The following is a 20,178-nucleotide window of genomic DNA, read 5'->3' as shown; positions in this document are numbered from 1 at the left end:
CTAGAGGACAAAGAGAGAGTATACAAATTAACAAAATCAGAAAGGAAAGTGGGGACATAACAACTGAAACTGAGGAAATTCAAGAAATCATCAGATCCTACTACAAAAACTTATACTCCACAAAATTAGAAAATCTGGAGGAAATGGATGAATTCCTTGACAGATACAAGATCCCAAAGTTAAGACAGGACCAAGTAAACCATCTAAATAACCCTATAACACCTAAAGAAATAGAAGAAGTCATCAAAAGTCTCCCAACCAAAAAAAGCCCAGGTCCAGACGGGTTCAGTGCAGAATTTTATCAGACATTTATTGGGGATATAACACCAATACTCTCCAAACTATTCCAAAAGATAGAATCAGATGGAATGCTACCCAACTCATTTTTTTGAGGCTACAATAACCCTCATAACTAAACCACACAAAGACCCTACAAGGAAAGAGAACTTCAGACCAATCTCACTTCTGAACATTGATGCATAAATACTCAACAAAAACCTTGCAAACCGAATCCAAGAACACATCAAAATGATCATTCATCATGACCAAGTAGGCTTCATCCCTGGGATGCAAGGATGGTTTAATATAAGGAAATCCATCAATGTAATCCACCATATAAACAAACTCAAAGATCAAAATCACAAGGAAATCTCAGTAGATGCTGAGAAAGCATTTGACAAAATCCAACACCCCTTCATGTTAAAAGTCCTGGAAAGAACAGGAATCCAAGGTCCATACCTAAACATAATAAAAGCAATATACAGCAAACCAACAGCCAACATCAAACTTAACGGCGAGAAACTTGAAGCAATCCCACTAAAATCAGGGACTCGACAAGGCTGCCCACTCTCCTCCTACCTATTCAACATAGTACTGGAAGTCCTGGCTGGAGCAATTAGACAGCAAAAGGAGATCAAGGGGATACAAATCAGAAAGGAAGAGAGATATAAACATCACTCTTTGCTGATGACATGATAGTGTACTTGAGTGACCCCAAAAATTCCACCAGAGAACTCCTACAGCTGATAAACATGTTCAGCAAAGTGGCTGGATACAAAATCAACTCAAACAAATCAGTAGCCTTCCTATACTCAAAGGACAAACATGTGGAGAAAGAAATTAGAGAAAAGGTACCCTTCACAATTGTCACAAAAACTATGAAATACCTTGGTGTGACTCTAACTAAGAAAGTGAAGGACCTGTATGACAAGAACTTCAAACCTGTACAGAAAGAAATTGAGGAGGATCTCAGAAAATGGTAAGATCTCCCATACTCATGGATTGGAAAGATCAACATGTTAAAAATGCCAATCCTACCAAAAGCAATCAATACAGATTCAATGCAATCCCCATCAAAATTCCAACCCAGTTCTTCAAGGAATTGGAAAGATCAATGTGCAATTTCATATGGAATAACAAAAGACCTAGAATAATGAAATCCATCCTCAACAACAAAAAAACATCTGCGGGAATCACTATTCCTGACCTCAAGCTATATTACAAGGCAATTGAGTTGAAAACTGCATGGTCCTGGTACAGAAATAGGCATGTGGATCAATGGAATAGAATAGAAGATCCAGAAATGAACCCTCATGTATATGGTCACCTGGTTTTTGACAAAGGAGCCGTAAACATTCAATGCAAAAAGGACAGCCTATTCAACAAATGGTGCTGGTCCAACTGGCACTCAGCATGCAAAAGAATGAAAATAGACCCTTTCTTATCTCCTTGTAAACAGGTCAAGTGTAAGTGGATCAAAGATCTCCACATGAAACCATATACACTGAAATTATTGATGAGAAAGTAGGGAAAACCTTGGAACACATAGGCACAGGAGAAAATTTCCTGAACAAAACACCAATGGCTCAAGCTCTAAGGTCAAAGATTAAAAAATGGGACTTAATGAGATTGCAAAGGTTCTGTAAGACTAAGGATATTGTCAAGAAAAAAAATGGCAATCAACAGAATGGGAAAAGATCTTTACCAACACCACATCAGATAGAGGCCTAATATCCAAGGAATACAATGAACTCAAAAAGCTAGACACCAGAGAATCAAATAACCCTATTAAAAAATGGGGTACAGAGCTAAACAAAACGTTCTCAGTTGAGGAACACTGAATGGCCAAGAAACATCTGAGGAAGTGCTAGACATCCTTAGCCATCAGGGAAATGCAAATCAAAACATCCCTGAGATTCCACCTCACACCAGTCAGATTGGCAAAGATCCAAAAATCAGATGACAGCAGATGCTGGCCAGGCTGCGGAGAAACAGGAACATTTCTCCACTGTTGGTGGGGTTGCAAACTAATACAACCACTCTGGAAATCAGTCTGGCGATACCTCAGAAAATTGGATATAGTACTACCTGAAGCCCCAGCTATTCCACTTCTGGGCATATACCCCAGAGACACTTTAATACACAACAAAGATATATGCACCACAATGTTCATAGCGACTCTATTTATAATAGCCAGAAGCTGGAAAGAACCCAGATGTCCTTCAGAAGATGAATCGATACAAAAATTGTGGTACATTTACACAATGGAGTACTTCTCAGCCACCAGAAACAATGACTTAACCAAATTTTTAAGAAAATGGCTGCATCTAGAGAATATCATCCTAAGTGAGATAACCCAGTCACAAAAGAACAGACATAATATGCAGTCACTGATATTGGGATGCTAACCCCAGAGGCTTGCACTCCCCCAGAAACAACTCACAGACTGTATGAAGTCTAAGAAATAAAGAAAACAAAAAAATATATATTTACAAAACAAGAAGACTTTGACTATTCCATGTTGCATTTTGTTTTGCATGTACTTTATGCTCATTGTAACTATTAGGTTTTCAATGCATACTGTCAAGCCCTTGAAAATATCAAGTACTGACTAAAAAATATATTCACATAGTTTTATGTAAAAATTATTTTAATATCTGAAAAAGCAGTACTGACAGAAATGTATAATTTTAAGCAAAAAATGTTTAAAATCTGTACATTTATCTTTGTTTTGTAAAATAAAGTCGTTTTAAAAAAAAGTTAAGTGGCTTACACAGCTCTGGAAAATACAATGGAACATGAATATATGGAATCCAGGCAAAATGGGTCAAATTACTTCCTCAATAGTCTGACAATTTAAGCTTTAATACAGAATGAGTGTTTCGTCAGGTACTAGGTTTTTTTTTTTTAAGTTTTTAAAGAAACTTTCAATTATTTTTTAATATGTGCAGTACAGGAAATAAAACACAAGAAGGCAAGAACAAAGTCACCCAGGCACAAGTAGCTCAGCTATGTGTATTCTAGATCCTGCAAGTGTGCACACACTTAGGTAACTGAGATTATGTATTATGTGCCATGATTTCCCCCATTGTGAATATTCACCAACTGAAAGCCCCACGCTACAAGAATTCTGATTACCATGAATATACCATGCCATCTCAATCTGTCAGACGAGATTGTATTCCTGACTTCCTTGGCAGTAAAAATTTCATAATTTTTTATGACAAAAATAGCAGCAGGCTTCTAGATAGATGTACTGGCTAAGTTACAAGTAAAGTCTGCATTCCCCCAGTTCTCAGCTCACAGGGAAACATAAAGCAACAGACCACACTAAGTTAGCATTCCTAAGCTTATCATCAGCTCTATACACTAACATATGTAGAAGGGGTGTTCCTAATCAAGAAATGTATTCCTATGGCACAGCTGAGAAATGCACTTATGATGGTGGTTCTCATGATGTCAGTCTCCACACAGCTGCAGATATGGCCCTGAACTTCCTCACACTGTACAGATATGGTTTAATAGTTCCATGTTCAAGAGGAACCTTCTTGTCAGTTCTACCATATCAACTAGCTGTACTTTTAACCATGTGCTCTCCTTTAGGACATGACGTTCAGATGACAAGGAATGAACTCTGTACAATGAACACAAGTATCTCACCAAGACGCACATAGAGACCCCTGGGTAGAGCCGTCTTCTAGATACAGGGGCACTGGGAGCCTCTCCCTCATCCATCCTGTTCCTTGCTAAACTCTTAAGTGCAGATGATGCTAGTGAAAGGATTAACAAAGGCCATGTCCAGAACACAGCCCTCCCCAAAGACTAGCCTGACTTTTAGTGATTCTTTTGCTACTTCTAACATCCTTCAGCCACAGGGACTTACCTCTAATGCCCGGCAACATTACCTAACCAATGGTCAGACAACTTGAACCAACCAGAGCTACAGTGCCTTTTTCTGAGCACTAATCTTTACCTTAGGTCACCTCCACCTGGTACTATCATCATCTCAAAGGCCAAGTTTAACCTCCATTTCCCCAGTGTGACCATTCCTCTGAAATAACAAAACAATCCTAAAAACTGGTATCGGCTCTCTGTTTTTACCATGTTGTACATTTTTACATGTATGCATTACTGTACACATGTGTGCACACATGTGCCACTGCACTTGTGTGGAGGCTAAAAGAAAAGATTTTTCTAAGAAAAAAAAAAAAAGAATTGTAATTCTCCTATCAAGTGGATCCTGGAAATCAAACTCAGGACACCACCATAGTGACAATCACCTTTATATGCTGAGCCACCCTACCAGTCAGTTATTCACTTTCTTACTGTGTTGAGATAAAGTCTATATAGCCCTGGCTGACTCAGAGCACAGAGATTCACCTGCCTCAGCCTAGAGTCAAAGACATGCAATACCAAATCTAGTCTATTGTGCACTTAAAAGTCTAGACACTAGATATTCCAAATAAGCACTTCTGTTTCCCCAACATGAGGACACTGTAGGGAACACACTGCACACCCGACAAAGGCTGCAGTCAGACACTGCAGGGAACACACTGCACACCCGACAAAGGCTGCACTCAGACACTGCAGGGAACACACTGCACACCCAACAAAGTCTGCACTCAGACACTGTAGGAAACACACTGCACACCCGACAAAGGCTGCGGTCAGACACTGCAGGGAACACACTGCACACCCGACAAAGTCTGTGGTCAGACACTGCCTTCTCCACAGCAAGGCTCTGTTCTAGTCCCTCTTCCAGTTCCAGGGGTCACATGTGGAAATGCCATGGTTTGTGGGGAGAATAACACTGTCACTTCCTAAGTGGTTTTAAGAGTTTTTCCTACAGATTTTCACATAATTTACAAACATGTCTGTGTAACACACTGGCACCTCTATACTGTCTAGAAGACTGGGTGCTGCAAATTTGGACACATCTTCTATACATGACAAAATAAGATGTACAGATATAAGGGACAATGACTAATCTTGCATTACCAAACTTACATTAGCATTAGCATTAGGCCCTTCATTTTCTTTCTTCCTCCTTCCAAACTCTCACAAACAAGGCTGCATTGCTGCTCAGAAGCGGTTCTCTCCTAGTTCAAAAAGACAGCATTCATCATGAGTTTAAACAGGAGAATCAACAACACCTATTATTTACTATGTCTACTTTTAACATACTTTGTGAACTTCTAAACACCTAGAAGGACTAGATGTTTCAGATAAGGACATAAATTTGTCCCCTATATACAGAGCAGTGTTAACCACACACACATGTAACTAGTTAGATCTCAAACTGTTTTCTGGTGAGAACATTCTGGTCTCCCACCTTTCTTTCCTTTCAGCTCATTCCTGTGTCCTGTGACACAGGCGCCTGTCCCTTGAATGATACACTTTCACAACTCTTCAGAAGACAACCTTGCAGTGAACTAACAATATCCAGAGTGTGAGGCTACTAACTACTTTTGTCATACATTGGCAACCTCTTTAATACCTAGAGACTAGATATCATAGGACTCATTTGTCCAGTATCTACACTATATACAGTATAGCAAAACTACATGAGATGCACACAGCACACAGGGTGATGGGGAAGCTAGGAATGTCTAGCACACTAATGGGATCTTTGCAGTTTCCTCCCTCCCACCTCCTCAGTCCACTGAACAAGTACATCCAGTACACTGTGTGCAGATGTGGTTAAGAATCCTACTTCTACACATGATTTCTCCAGTTTTAAAATGTATACACAAGATAACATTCTAGCAGTTGTAACTTTAAATGTATCAAGCACTTTCAAATGCTGAGAAAGAATAGATGTTTCATGTAAGAACTTATCTGCTATTCACATGACATTGGTAAATAAAACTATGCAAAACAATGGATATTATCATAGGTATCTTCTAAATGTAACCATTTGGGCTTCCACCAACTTTCTTCTCCCTTCTCTCTGCCTTCAAACCAGCAAACAAATATAGGCATGTGTAATGCTTAGAAACAGCTGAACAAATACCTATCCGCAAGCCATTTACAGAACAAATTTTTCTATGAATTTTAACCTTGTACACTATGTGCTAATTTTACTACTCTGTCATACATTGGCAACCTCTTTAACATCTGAAGTCTAGATGTTGAAAATTTTAGACATATTTGTCCATTATATACAGTAACATACAGCAAAACAAAATGCACATATATAGAAATGGCATCTGAAAAGGTCCCATATACACACATGCTACTACATGAACATTGTCACTGCCTCCCAGCACCTCCCCACTGAGAGAGTACAGACACTACTGCTCAGGGGGACTTGGGGGGAGCTCATCACTCTGCTTCCAAGAAAATGATTCATGAGCTTTTGCAAAAAGATATTTACAAAGTGATATTTCACTTCCTCTACATTTAACATACATTGGGTACTTCTAAACATCTAGATAGACCAAATGTTTCAAGTAAAGACTGTTGTCCACTATGTACACAGCAGTCCAGTAAACAATACACATGTAACAAAAGTAATTAAAAATTCTTTAACACAAAATGTAAGAAAAAAGTGTACTCTACTAATTCTACTGTCATACACCTGCAAGCTCTTCTACGCCTAGAGTGAGCAGATGCTGTAAATGAGGACCCCTTTGTCCTTTACATTATGTACAGAGCAAAGCCAAACAAAATGGGATAGTGGTTCCTTCCCACCCACGGACCACAGTGGCTGAGAGCTGTGTTTTCTCTTCTGGGAACCAGCACACAAACACAATGTGGTCAACTCAGGAGTCGTTTGGCTATTCCTCTCCAAACACTATTTCAAATAAATCCTAACAAAAAGGTATTTACAGAATGCTTCTTATAAAATGTCAGGAACTTCAGAGCAGCTAGAAAAACATTTCCAAAAGAGAAAAAAAGAAGAAGAAGAAAACCTGGCATATTCAAATACACACATAAACATGGGGGTGGGTGGTAAATGAGGAATAAAATGCATACACAAGAGAGAAGGCGTTGGGGGGTGAGAGAGACACAGGTCTTCTTCCCCTGACCAATCTGGCTCCAGACCACTTCCTCCTCCTGCTGGGTCCTCTAACCTACAGACAAACAGGGATGAATGTTGCTCCTGGGTCTTTCTAGAAGAGGCCTAAACATTTCCATTTCAAAAATCAATGCAGAGGATGAGTCTACGATCTTCTTTTTATGACAACTGGGTATACAGGTGATCTATCTCTACCCTTCGTCTGCAATCTCTACAGCTACATGTCCAGATTTAGCCAAAAGTTAAAAAGGGTAGGGGGAAATGTTGAGAGCAGCTTTTTCATATTATATACACAGGCCTTCTTCAGAGGCAGGTAAGTCTTCACCAGCGTTACTGATTGTCCACAAGCGGTTGTCCCCTCTTGGCTTCTCTTGGGTGGAAGCAAGACCTGCGGCCCAAGAATCGATTGCTCTTCTCTCAGCTATTCAGGACTCCGCTCATCTTCATCCAGGCCCATCGAGTCCTCTGTTCATCCAGGTCTGAGAGCTCGTCCAGGGTCGATCCCCTTCCGGAGATGGCAGAGTGTTCTTCCGGCAGACCCACTGCCTCAGGCCGCGGAAGCCCGAGGGGCCAGCCTTGGCTTTCAGGTGGCCCCATTTTTTCCCGCATGCCATGCCCGCCACCACCCAGAGACATCCTCGAAGGCCTGGCTTGGGCTTCTCTGTGGAGCCGACCCTGCACAGTAGGGGGCCAGGAGAGTCCTGAAGGCCTTGCACAGAGGCCTCCTCCATCCATGCACATCCTTGGCAGGAAAAGAGTTGCTGCAGAATAGCAGGGAGCCCAGCCAGTGCTTGCCCCTAGGGCTCTGGCTCCTACTGTCCACAGGAAGGGGACAGATGCTGCTCCTGGGCCCCCCAAGGCTCACCTGGCCTGGGCAGAGGCCGTGGGTGGCCCGAGTGGAAGGAGGCCACACCACTGAGCTCCCTGTGCTCTCCACCAGAACTCCAGGTACTAGTCTGTATGGGAAGACATGTAAACATTTCTATTGTAACTCCTCCAACATTATGACATCAACTATTGCCTTTAACTTACTATAAAGATATGGAGTGTAAGAGCATTTAGAAAATCATATAATTAATGATCCTGCTGTAATGGTTCTGACAGTTATATGAGGTAATTTTTAGAGAAAGTGTTAATCCTGAGAACAGAAATAAAGGTTTGTTAGACTTTCTTTTCTCCCCCCAACTCTCACTGTGCTTTTTCTTTCCTTTTCTCTCTGGTTCATAAAGAGTTAATGAATTCCTGAATTCTAGTCTGGTCAGGTAGAGACCCTTGAACCAGAGAAAAAAAGAGCCAAGTAACTAACCCTTCTTTCCTTAATCCCATGCTGCTACCAACAGGACTTAATTACTAGAAACCAGAAACTTTTAACCACAGGACAGTTAACTCTTAAGAGTTAAACTGCCAGAGGCCATTAGCTTAGAGAGTTACAAGGCCAGAGATCTTTAACCTTTGGCCTTCATCTGATGTTGTGTCTCACCTCAGTACCTGTGATGTGCTCCTTACTTAAAGGAGTTTGTGTATTGTGGGAGGCAGGTGGGAGGAAGGCTAAGTGGAAGTGGTGGGATGGTGAAGAACAGAGAAGATGTGTGTGGTGGGTAGAATGTGTCTTGAAGCAGAGCCTTGTTGTAGCTCAGGCTAAGCAATTAATCCTGCCAGTGTATGTGAGTGTCTGCCAGTACCCACGAAATATCTGTGGAAAAAGTGACAGGACATCCCGCCTTGGTGCCATCATTTCTACCATGTAAATCTTAGAAACCAAACTAAAGTCATCATGTTTATTAATTCTACTTCAATTTCACCACCCCAAAATGGGGGATAGCATCTCAAGCTGGCCCCAAATACACCTGGTTTTCTGTTAGGCTTTTGTTCGTGGGGAGACGATTTCATTTAGCCTAGGCTAGTCTCAACAATTCTGAGTGGAGAAATTGCACAGGCTCTTGATTAGATCATTTTTCAAATGATTGCTAATAATATCTACACCAAGTGAGGTGAAGGTGAAAAGGAAAACAATAAAACTAATAGCTGTAAGCATTATATAATATTCAACATTCCTGTTAGAGGCTATTCATATCCTTATTTTAGAAGTGAAAGAAATACATAGAGCAATAATCTCAAGACACTGTAAGAAATGGCAAACAAGATCCAAATGTTGATTAGTCTGTATCTAAAGTCTATACAGTTTAATTTTATATTTTATCTTCATAAATACAGCTAATCTTCCTTTCTTCTCATTGTTACCACATGATCAACAAATAATACTAACCACCCAACCTTTCCACAACCAAATATAAAAGGAAGAGAAAAGGGAAATTACCCGAATTACCCACTGCACCATTGTTCACCAGGGAATTGGGTGCCACGGTACGAGGCCAGTGTCCATCATGAGATGAGCCAGGGATTGCCATGGGCCTGGCAGCAGGCTGTGCGAAGATGATGCTGGGATCACTCAAGCCAATATTGTTGGGGGTACTGCCAGGTGCAGAGTGTAGCATTGGGCCATGGATGGGCCATGACGGGGTAGGGATCTGGAGGGGGTGCATGGGCAATAATCCCATCCCGTGCATGGGTGAGTAATGAGCTGGAGGTGATGGAGGAAAGTTATACAAGGGCACCTGAACCTGGTGAGGGGGCTGGCCTCCCTGCTGGGGTGGGCCAAGCTTAGGCTGGGATCCTGGCTGGGATGGAGGTGGGGGAAGAGCAGATGGTTGGGGAGAAGTCTGTGGAAAAGGCTGAGGCTGAGGAGAATAGGATGGTGAATCAGACTGCAGGAAAAAAGGATAATTTTAAAAATTAAGATTATTAAAATAGTTATTTTATTAGAACATTAGACACAGAACTATATATTTATAACAAATAATAAAATTTCCTATTACATGAAGATAAAATTTTTCCCCAGGTGCTCAAATTCTCTCACTTGAGTAATGGTTCATAAGCTGTTTTTTCCCCCTTCGTTCAAGGGGGAAAAAAAAGAGAAAACCTAGCATCATGAACACCATATGTCCTTTGTAAACTAGAAACCAACACATAAATTACTCACATCCCCTTCCATTCAGCCCCTGAACAATTGTGTATACTAGGCAGTATTACTAGGTACTGAATATGCATCTATGCCTTCGTGATGTTTAAATGTTTACTGCATAAGAAATCGGGGAGTAGGAAAAAAATTACACAGTATAACAATTTTTACTATGATAAAGACTATATAATTAGAAAGTCAGGCTTGCTAGTGTATTATATGTGTTGTCTAAGCAAGCCGGAGGATAAAGCCTAGCAAAATGGGCTGCTTATTGAGACTAATGCTCTCTACAAGAAAAGTATCATTTATAGTATAGTTTGATAAACAGAAACACCTAACTTCCACTTTTGAAGAAAAGTAGAAATCAAAGACTTTCCAAGATTAAGTAACCTTTACCTGAGACTAAAAGGTAAATAGAAGCAAATCGAAAATTAAGAAGCTTCAGAGAAGGAAAGAATACTTAGCAACAGAAATAACATGTCAGAAGGTCTATGAATGTGATGTTCTGAAGAGGTTTGGCCCGGTTGTTTTAATGCTTGGCTGAAGGGAGTGGCCCTATTAGGTATAACCTTACTGGAATAGGTGTGGCCTTCTTAGAGGAAGTGTAGGTAGGCTTTGAGGGTTTCTATGCTCAGGCTCTGCCCAGGCTGCATTCAGATTATATGTAGAACTCATGGCTTCTGCAGTAACCATGTCTGCCTGCTTGGATGCTGGCAGGTTTCCTGCCAGGCTGATAATGGACTGAACCTCTCAATCTGTAAGCCAGCCCCAATTAACTTTCCTTAATAAGAGTTACCATAGTAAAGCTGTCTCTTCGCAGCTATAAAACCCTAACTGAGACAATGGGCATGAAAATGCTTAACTGTGTAAAATAAATGAAATCTAAAAGATGTTAAATAGTGTAGTACACAGCTAAGGGAATACTGTATCTGAGGCTTAAGAACTACACAGAAATAATCCCAGGAGGGGGGGCAGGTGGATTTGTTAAGATCAGGGCTACCCAGAGAAAGTCTCACCTCCAAATTCAGGAGTTCTGACATCCTCACACAGACATGCATGCAGGCAAGACACTAATGCACAAAAACTAGAACTAAATCATGTAAAAAATTATACAATGACCAGTATGCCTGCCAGCTTTCGGATCAAGCCCAAGTTCTCTCCATTATAAAACAAGAACCAACTAAAACAGAAACAAGGCAATGAGGGTGCCTGTGTTTTATTTATCATATAATTTATGCAATTTATACAAGAGCAGTACAAAACCACTGAAAATTTGAACAAGAAATATAATCAACTTGAAATTTAAAATTTTTCTGATTTAATAATAATGAAAAAAACTACTAAAAGAAAACACTGATAAAACTAATTAAAAGGTGCGATAACATCTGAATTCTCATTTGATATTCTGGTCTTTCACAAGTTATATTCTCACTCACGACACATCCAGATGTGAGGTGAGGAGAATATACAAATCTGGACATGGTGGTAAACACTTTCAATCTTAGCACTCAGGGGAAGAGGTGGAGTTCTGGGCCAGCCTGATCTGCACTGTGAGCTCTAGAAAAGCCAGGGCATGAGATTGGAGAGAGAAAGAAGTTAATATATAGGCAAATAAAGGACTATGAAACAACTACCCAAGTAGAAATGAATTCCCAACATTATTACAAAACAACAACAATGACTATGTAGTATGGCTAACTTTGATTGATAACTTGACTACATTAAAAAGTAACTAAAACCCCAGCAGGTATGCAAATATGTGAGAGACTTTTTTCTGCTTGCCCTCAATCTCACTAGCAGGTTCATCTCTCCTGAACCAGTTCTTTTCTGGTGCTAGAATCTCCTTTTTTGAAATTCCAATGTGAGCTGAAAACTGGCTGCTCTTTAGGACCTCTAGCACCAGAATGTGACTGCTGAAACATCTAGATTCTAGGACTCAACAACTACCAGATTCTTGGCTTTTTTGTCAGGATACAGCCATTACTGGACTAAGCAGACCATAAGCTGTAAGCCACTTAAAAATGTTTTAAATTATTTTTATTTATATAAGTACACTGTAGCTACCTTCAGACACACCAGAAGAAGGCATTTTATCCCATTAGAGATGGTTGTGAGCCACCATGAGGTTGCTGGGAATTTAATTCAGGACCTGTGGAAGAGTAGTCAGTGCTCTCAACCACTGAGCCATCTCTCCAGCTCTTAACACACACATTCTCTCTCTCTCTCTCTCTCTCTCTCTCTCTCTCTCTCTCTCTCTCTCTCTCTCTCTCTTTTATTCTATCAATTCTGTTCTAAAGACAACCTTGAGTAATATGCCATATTTACAAAAAAACAAAAACAAAAACATGAATAAACAGTAGAAAAATTCAAATAAATGTTCAGAAAAAATGTTCAGGATTCTTCTGCGAACAACCTTTATTGTACAGCACTCTGAGCTGGAGACTCTCACGTGGAAGAAAAATGCACTGCTTATATATGCCTAAGAGACTTGTGTTGCTACCTGATTGGTGCATCTTCCAGTAGCTCATAAGCATGCCCCTAGAGTGGGCTGTGACTTATGTGGTATTTGAGCACCATGAGGAGAAAGGTTTTGTTGGCTGAATAATAGGCGGGAAGCTGGCGCCATCTATTGGCAGCAATGGCTCCCTACAATCTATCATCATCCCCAGCTCCCAACCTCTCTTTTGGTAAAAATCAACAAAACATATTCACAGTGGTATAATTTTATCTTTTTGAACATACTTAAAAACATACATAAAACGCATGTTTCATTTCCTACATTTAGTCATTAGAAACTAAAATTGAATTTATGCTAGCAAATGAAAATATAAATTTTTACAGCTAGGCTCAGCAACAAAAGAAGAATATGCAATGAGAAAAGGATACTTTACTACTATGCAACAGCAATACTTAATCCTCCATATTAGTTATTTTATTATGAAAATGAGAAAGCAGGCTCAGATAAGTTAAATAGCTACATTATTATTAATAGGAACATAGATGTTACTTTAACTTATGGGCCTAATAAGGACAACTCTGCAAATTATTATGTGATCTTTGGTATTACATATGATGTGATGGTTGGTGTTACCTATTTAAACAGGAATGTCCCTCATAACCTCATATGTGTGAATGTTTGGCACATAGGGAATAAGACTATTAGGAGGTGTGCCCTTGTTGGAAAAGAAAAATGTCTCTGTGGTGTGGTCTCTGTAGAATGGACTCTGAGGTCTCATATGTTCAAGCTAAGACTAACATGGCAGTTTCTTTATGCTGCCTGCAAATCAAGGTGTAGAACTCTCAGCCTCTTCTCCAGCGCCATGTCTGCCTGCATGCTGCCATGTTTCACACCATGGCAATAATGGACTAAACCTTTGAAACTATAAACAAGTCACAATTAAGATATTTTCCTTACAAGAAATTTCCTACACGATGCCATGATCATGGTTGCTCTTGACAGCAATAAAACCCTAAGACAAATGTCAACATCAATCTAGAATCCAGGAGAGATGGATGTCTTTGGGCATACCACTGAACAGGTTCCCGTTTCTGGCCTGTATAAAATGGGAAGAAGATGAGTGTGCATTCATGCCTTTCTACTCACTTTCTTTGGATGTGATATGACAGCTGTTTCGAGCTCCTGCTGCCTTGTCAGACCGGACTTTGAAATGTAAACTAAAATAAATACTTTCTCCCTTAAGTTGCTTTTGATGGTATATTATATTAACAGGAAAAGAAACTAAGACACATGAAAAGTAGTTCTCTTCCTGTCAAACTCATTCATAGGCGGAGTACTCACTCATTCTGAAGACTGTCTAGTCCTCATGGACTGGTCACTCTGTTGTGGGGCTGAACCAGCCACCTGCTGAGCATTGACAAGATTACGGACCAGCTGGGCTGCTGAGAGAAGACATCACAGAAAAAAAATCAAGATACAGAAAAAGCAGGTAGGTAAGTTGTTTCACACCTGTAATCTCAATGTTTGAAGCACTGAGGCAGATGATTTCTGTGAACTAGAAGGGAACCTGCACAGTGAGTTCCATGCCAGCACTGTGGAGAGAGTATGAGACTGTCTCAGACAAACCTACCTCACGGGAAGTAATAGAAATGAATAAACAGACATCAATAAAATTAAAGAACACTGATTTTAATGGCATTTTTTTGTGGCACTGTGGGTTGAACACAGGATTTCATGTGTAAGGCAGGCACTCTACAGTGAGCTACGACCCTAAACTCCAGTGTTTTAACAATTTCTTGTCTATAAATTTTATCAAGCTATACTTTTTGAAACAAGGCTGGCATTGATCAAGTACAGCAATATACTCTACATAAGCAATAGATATATATTTCTCAAAAGATCATACTAAAGCAAACTTTTAAGCAATGATTCTTTTAATGATGTGTCCACTGTTCTCTTGCCCAGCCCATGCGGAGATCAAAGCCAGAGCATTGCATAGGGACTCTACCACTAAGTTGTATTCACTTCCTCCTTGTTTTTTTTTTGTATATAACTTTTATTTTATTAAAATTTTTATTATACATTTTTATTTTATTATAATTTACTTCATAAGTATTAATGTTTTGCCTACATGTATGCACCAGATGCATAAAGGTGAGAAGGTGGAACCAAATCCTGTGCAGCAGAAGTTGTTTCCAGGCAACTTTTTTCACTGCCTATCCAAGATGCTAGAAACTGATCAGGTCCCCTAGCAGAGCAGCAAGTAACAGCTGAGCATGTCTCCCAGGCTCTTACTCTTAATTACCAGGTTTTTTGAAACAGTCTTGTTATGTAGCCAAACAAGCTGCTTGTTTCTGTCTCAGGGATAGTTGGCTTAAAAAATATTTTCCAATCTCTCATGTAAATTGTTTTGTTTTTTTATTTTAAATTTGACACTGTAGAGCATCAAAACCAGAGCCTTTTATATTGCAGATTTGTACTCCTATTAAACTAAAATCTTGGGCCACATTACTTAAAAATTAATATGTTAAGCCAGGTGTTATACATGTGTAATTCCATGGAAGCTGATGAAAGAAGACCACAAATTTAGGGCAGCCTGAACTAAATAGCAAAACTGTTATCAAAATGAAATGTACTAGTACTGGGGCTGTAGCTCAGTAGTAAACCATGTTGTTATAACAGACTTGGGTTGATTCCCTAGCAACAAGCAAATTAAGATTTGCAATTTTTTAATCCTTTCTTACCTGACACACTACTATTCCTCTGGTGGGCCATCTTGACCTCCAGGCATTCCCGGCGAACATGTCCGGCATCTCCACATATGAAACACCTAAGGTCTCGGGAGTCAAGAAGGTCCCAGGAGTCTTTTTCTTCTTCATTTCCTTCTTTCTCTTCTTCACTGTCTTTCTTCTTTAGTCTAAACAGTAAAGTGCTGATACCAATAATGTGGAGCCAGGAACTTACAAACTGATGATTTGCAAAACAAACTAAACCATATATAATGAAAAATGGACTAACATACATAATTCTATGCTGTTATTTTTTCAAAAAGCTACTTCTAATGAAAACATACCCAAATCATGACAAAAAATAAGTATTGTTGTTGTTTTATGAAATCATTTGTCTGTTTCTTTAATTTTTGAGACAGTCTCTCACTATACAGCCTGCTATGTAAAAGCCACTGGCCTCAAGTTCAAGATCTTCCTGCCACTACTGGGATGGTGGGTGTAAGCCTGAGACCCATATGGTAGGAGAGAACAGGTTCTGGAAAGTTTCCCTCTGACCTCCATACATATAGTGTGGCAAAACGTGTGCATGGGCATGTAATAAGTAAATAATAAATGTGATTAAATCATTCTTAAAGAGCTAAGACACAGGGTAGGGGACTTAGCCCAGTAGTAGGGAGCTACAGTTGGGGATTTACCTTAGTGACAAAATACTAGCTAGGCAATCTCAAAGCCCTACTTTCAGTTCTTGTCTCAGAAGAAGGAAGGAAGGAAGGAAGGAAGGAAGGAAGGAAGGAAGGAAGGAAGGAAGGAAAGAGGTGTTGCATGGAGGGAGCTTCATATAAAAGCTCATGATTCTTTTACTCTTTAGGTAACTTAAGTCATTTCCAGATTTCTTAATCTAATTGTTTTTCTCTTCCAGAGTTTGAACTGATGCATGTAGATGAGTTCATTGATGAATTACTGCACAGTGAGAGAGTCTGTGACATCATTTTGCCTCGGCTACAGGTATGAGGCCAAGGTGACCTTTTTCCTACCACATGAACAAGTACCTACTGAAACACTGAAGCCTTAAGAGTAGTCTTAAAAAGTCCTTATGCCAAAATTTATAGAGGATAGGGAATGAGAAAGAACCAGGTAATGTTTCTTGGGTTGGCCAACTTGAAAATAAATAGAGGAAAGGCTCTATAGGATATCTATCCCAAATTTAGCTGGAGTACTGCTTTTTCAAACTGGCAAACCAGTCTATCAAACAGAAAACGATCACTCAGAACCATCACAGAGCGATGATTATCCATGAAACAACAAAAAAGGACAACTGTTAGGGCTGAGGAAATGACTTTGGGGTAAACCCCTTGCTGTGCAGACCTGACTCTGAGTTCATATCCTCAGAACCCACATTCAGAGCTGGTGCCTGCAGCAGTAACTCAAGCAGGCCACTACTGGCAGATGGAAGACAGAGAAAGGATAATGTCACAAGCTTACTAGTCATCTAAGCTAGCATCCACAGCAGTGAATAAGAGACGCACAAAACAAAGGGGAGGCAAAAAATGACACCCAGTCGTCCTCTGACTTCACGTGTGCACTCTGACATGTACTCACACTCCCAGATAAAATTGTAAAATATTGAAAGAACTGAGCACATTTACTGAAAGTTTATTGTGTCGGGCATTGTGGTACAGGACTAAAGTCCCAACGCTTGGGGACCTGCACTAGTTCTAGGACAACCAAGCCTTCGTAGTGAGACTGTCTCAAAAACAAACAATAAGCTCACCCAATACCCTCCAAACAACAAACAAACTGCCCAGTGCTAGGAAATGATTCATTTGTTAAGAGTGTTTGATCTGTGAACATAAGGACCCGAGTTCAAGTCCCCCAGCACCCATGTAAAATGCATGGCTGCTAAGTACCTATAACCCAAGCTTGGCAGGCAGAGACACATAAATGCTTAGAATTTGCAGGCCAGATACTGTAGCCAAAATGGCAACTCCCAGCTCAGGTAAAGACTGTCTCAGTGAAGTAAAGTGGAGATCACAGAAGACACCGAGGTCCTATTCTGGCTGTCTATAGGTAACATAAGTACGTATATTTGCAGACTCATGTGCATGTGTCACACAGATGAGCAAATTTGCCTTTATAAAATTAACACATTTGCTTTTTATGTTATCTTTACTAACCATTATTAGTGCTGGATATGTGTGAATGGGCCAGGGCATGTAGGGGCCAGAGGACATTCACCTTTGACCAGAGAATGCCAAAAGAGGGCATTAAAGCCTCTGGAACTAGTGACCCACCATGTGGGTACTGGGAGTTGAACTCAGGTCCATTTCAAGTGCAGCAAGTGTTCTTAGTAGCTGAATGATCTCTCCAGCCCTGAAGTTAACATTTTTGTTGACACACAAATTGATTGACAGTGCATTGACCTCACTGTATAAAATCATTGGAAATAGAATCAATTGTAAATGAACTTGTTCTCTTCAGCAATCTGCTTATGTTTGTAGGGGAACTCTAAAAAGCATATGGGATTCCAGGTTTATTAACTTCTTAGGAAAGTCTTGAAGTGGCATATCATACCAGACCTGTGGTTCCAAGGCTTGTCCATCAACCCCAGGAGCTCAGTGATAGGGTCAGGATATGGAAAGGCAATGACTTTTAAATTTGACTGTGTTCTTTGTAGAAACGGTGTGTGCTGGAAGAAGCTGAGCAACTGGAGCCTCGAGTCAGTGCTCTGGAAGAGGACATGGATGACGTGGAGTCTAGTGAGGAAGAGGAAGAGGAAGACGAGAGGGTAAGGCTCATATGGAAGCTTTAAGGGCTGGGAAGGAAGGAAATAGCCCTCACTTTATTTGTTAAGCTTTAGTTTTTAAATTAATGGCAACCTTTTCTTTTTACAATTTTGTGGATTAATTACTTAGTTTTGGGGGCCTTTTGGACAAGGGGAGCCCAATTGTATGGATAAGGCAAGATAGACAGTTCAGTCTGCTCAGGAATACTAGGATTACAGCCTGTACCTAGAAAATAAGAGTGCTGTATGGTTACTAAAATTCTGAGCTTTATAGCATCAAATACCCCTGGGCTTGAAAACCTCTTCTCTGTCACAGTAGCAGTACAGTCTAATGGTCCTGGTATTTCTCCCTTTGTGTTAGGGATTGCATCCACAGTTTCACCTATGTTAAATGCATATTCTATCCCTGAGGGGTACGCAGTCCCTACTGCTCTGTTAGATTACTTCTGTAAAGCAAGGATTACAGAACTTTTCTCTGAAGAATGCTGTGTGTTCATGAAGGTCTCAGTATATTTCTACATAATTAGTAAATGAATGCTAGCTATCAAAGTCTTGGACAAAACACTTGTCATGCTTGACCATACTCTTAAGGAGAGAGGGTACCTGAGGCACAGTTATATTTTGTCAGAATTAATGATTATAGTGCTTAAAAGTTGAAACCAACCCACCTCCTCAGCTGTCAGTATTTAAGGAGTCAGGCCGGTTGTTGACATGATTTTTAAGCAGCCATTAAAATGATGGAGATGTGGAAGTGCTTATAGTAACAAAGCTTTAAAGCATTTGCAATTGTATTCTAACAAACACCGTGCAAGAGCCAGAAGGACATAAAAGAAATTCTTGCCGTGATGACACATGCCTTTAATTTTGAACCCTCTAGAGAAGCAGTGGAGCTGTGTGAGTTTGAGATCAACCAGAGCTGCACAGTGTGACCTGGTCTCTAAAACTAAAACTAACCTCAAGTTGGGTTTTATATTGATAAAAACAGTAATTAATTATTTTTTCTCAACACAGAATTATCTGTTTTTGACCCTTGAGATATTATTTTTTAAATCTTCTTTCTTTTCCCTCCACTTATGTGTTTGACATCTTTACCACAATTCCAAGCTGTAAATGTTGTATGTAAATAACACTCTGGGCATTGCTTCACTTGACTTCTCGTTTTGTTTGTTTGTTTGTTTTTTCAAGATAGGGTGTATACTTCTGAGTGTCCTAGAAATATATAGACCATAGTGGTCTCATACTCATTGACACTCACCTGCCTCAGTGTCCCCAGTGCTAGGATTAAATACATACACTGCCATGCCGGCTTCTGCTGCTACATACCCTTTTGGAAGAACTAGAGGAAATTATTATAAAGATATCCACTATGGGTTTGCATTCAACAGTACTGAACTTGGATCTATTTCACATTCCTAAGGAAATCAGTATTATTATTTCTTATTGTAGTCAGTCCTAGGCAGGTTACCGAGAACTGTGTGTTGTTAATTCTTTTGTCACTATAACTACCAACCCATGTAGTCATATCACTGTTGCAGAGTCACTTGAGATAGATGTACACTGGACAGAACAGGAAGGGAACTGTAACCAAGTGCCTCATGGCTGCTGTTATTAGAAGCCAATGTCCCTCTACCTCTTTTCAAGCTGTAAAGAGTGCTGTCACCTGACCACTGACAAAGAAGCTACCGAGACTTGGACAAGCCAAGGCACTCACCTGCCCTGCACTACAGGAGGAGCCGGAGTCGCTCTCCCAGAAGGTAGGGTGGAACATGTTGCCAGTGTTGATGTTTCTCTATTACTAATGAACCATCACCCTTAAAACCTCATTGGTAGACAAAAAAGAACCCATTTCTTGGGGCTGGGACAGATGGCTAAGTGTGTAAGAGCACTGGC

The 20,178-nt window shown here is 40.1% G+C and overlaps 1 pseudogene across 1 annotated transcript; it reads right to left on the bottom strand.

Moving 5' to 3' along the window:
- Positions 1–7,743: 7,743 nt before the first annotated feature.
- Positions 7,744–15,801, bottom strand: LOC308425014 (terminal uridylyltransferase 4-like; annotated as a pseudogene). The gene is made up of 4 exons: positions 15,522–15,801; positions 14,119–14,219; positions 9,618–10,065; positions 7,744–8,042 (listed from the first exon to the last, which is right to left on the bottom strand). The product of its transcript is annotated as a terminal uridylyltransferase 4-like (transcript).
- Between the last annotated feature and the right edge of the window lie 4,377 nt (positions 15,802–20,178).

Source organism: Micromys minutus, assembly GCF_963924665.1.
Source record: "Micromys minutus genome assembly, contig: SUPER_9_unloc_1, whole genome shotgun sequence".
NCBI lineage: Eukaryota > Metazoa > Chordata > Mammalia > Rodentia > Muridae > Micromys > Micromys minutus.
This window is presented reverse-complemented; position numbering and strand designations above follow the sequence as displayed.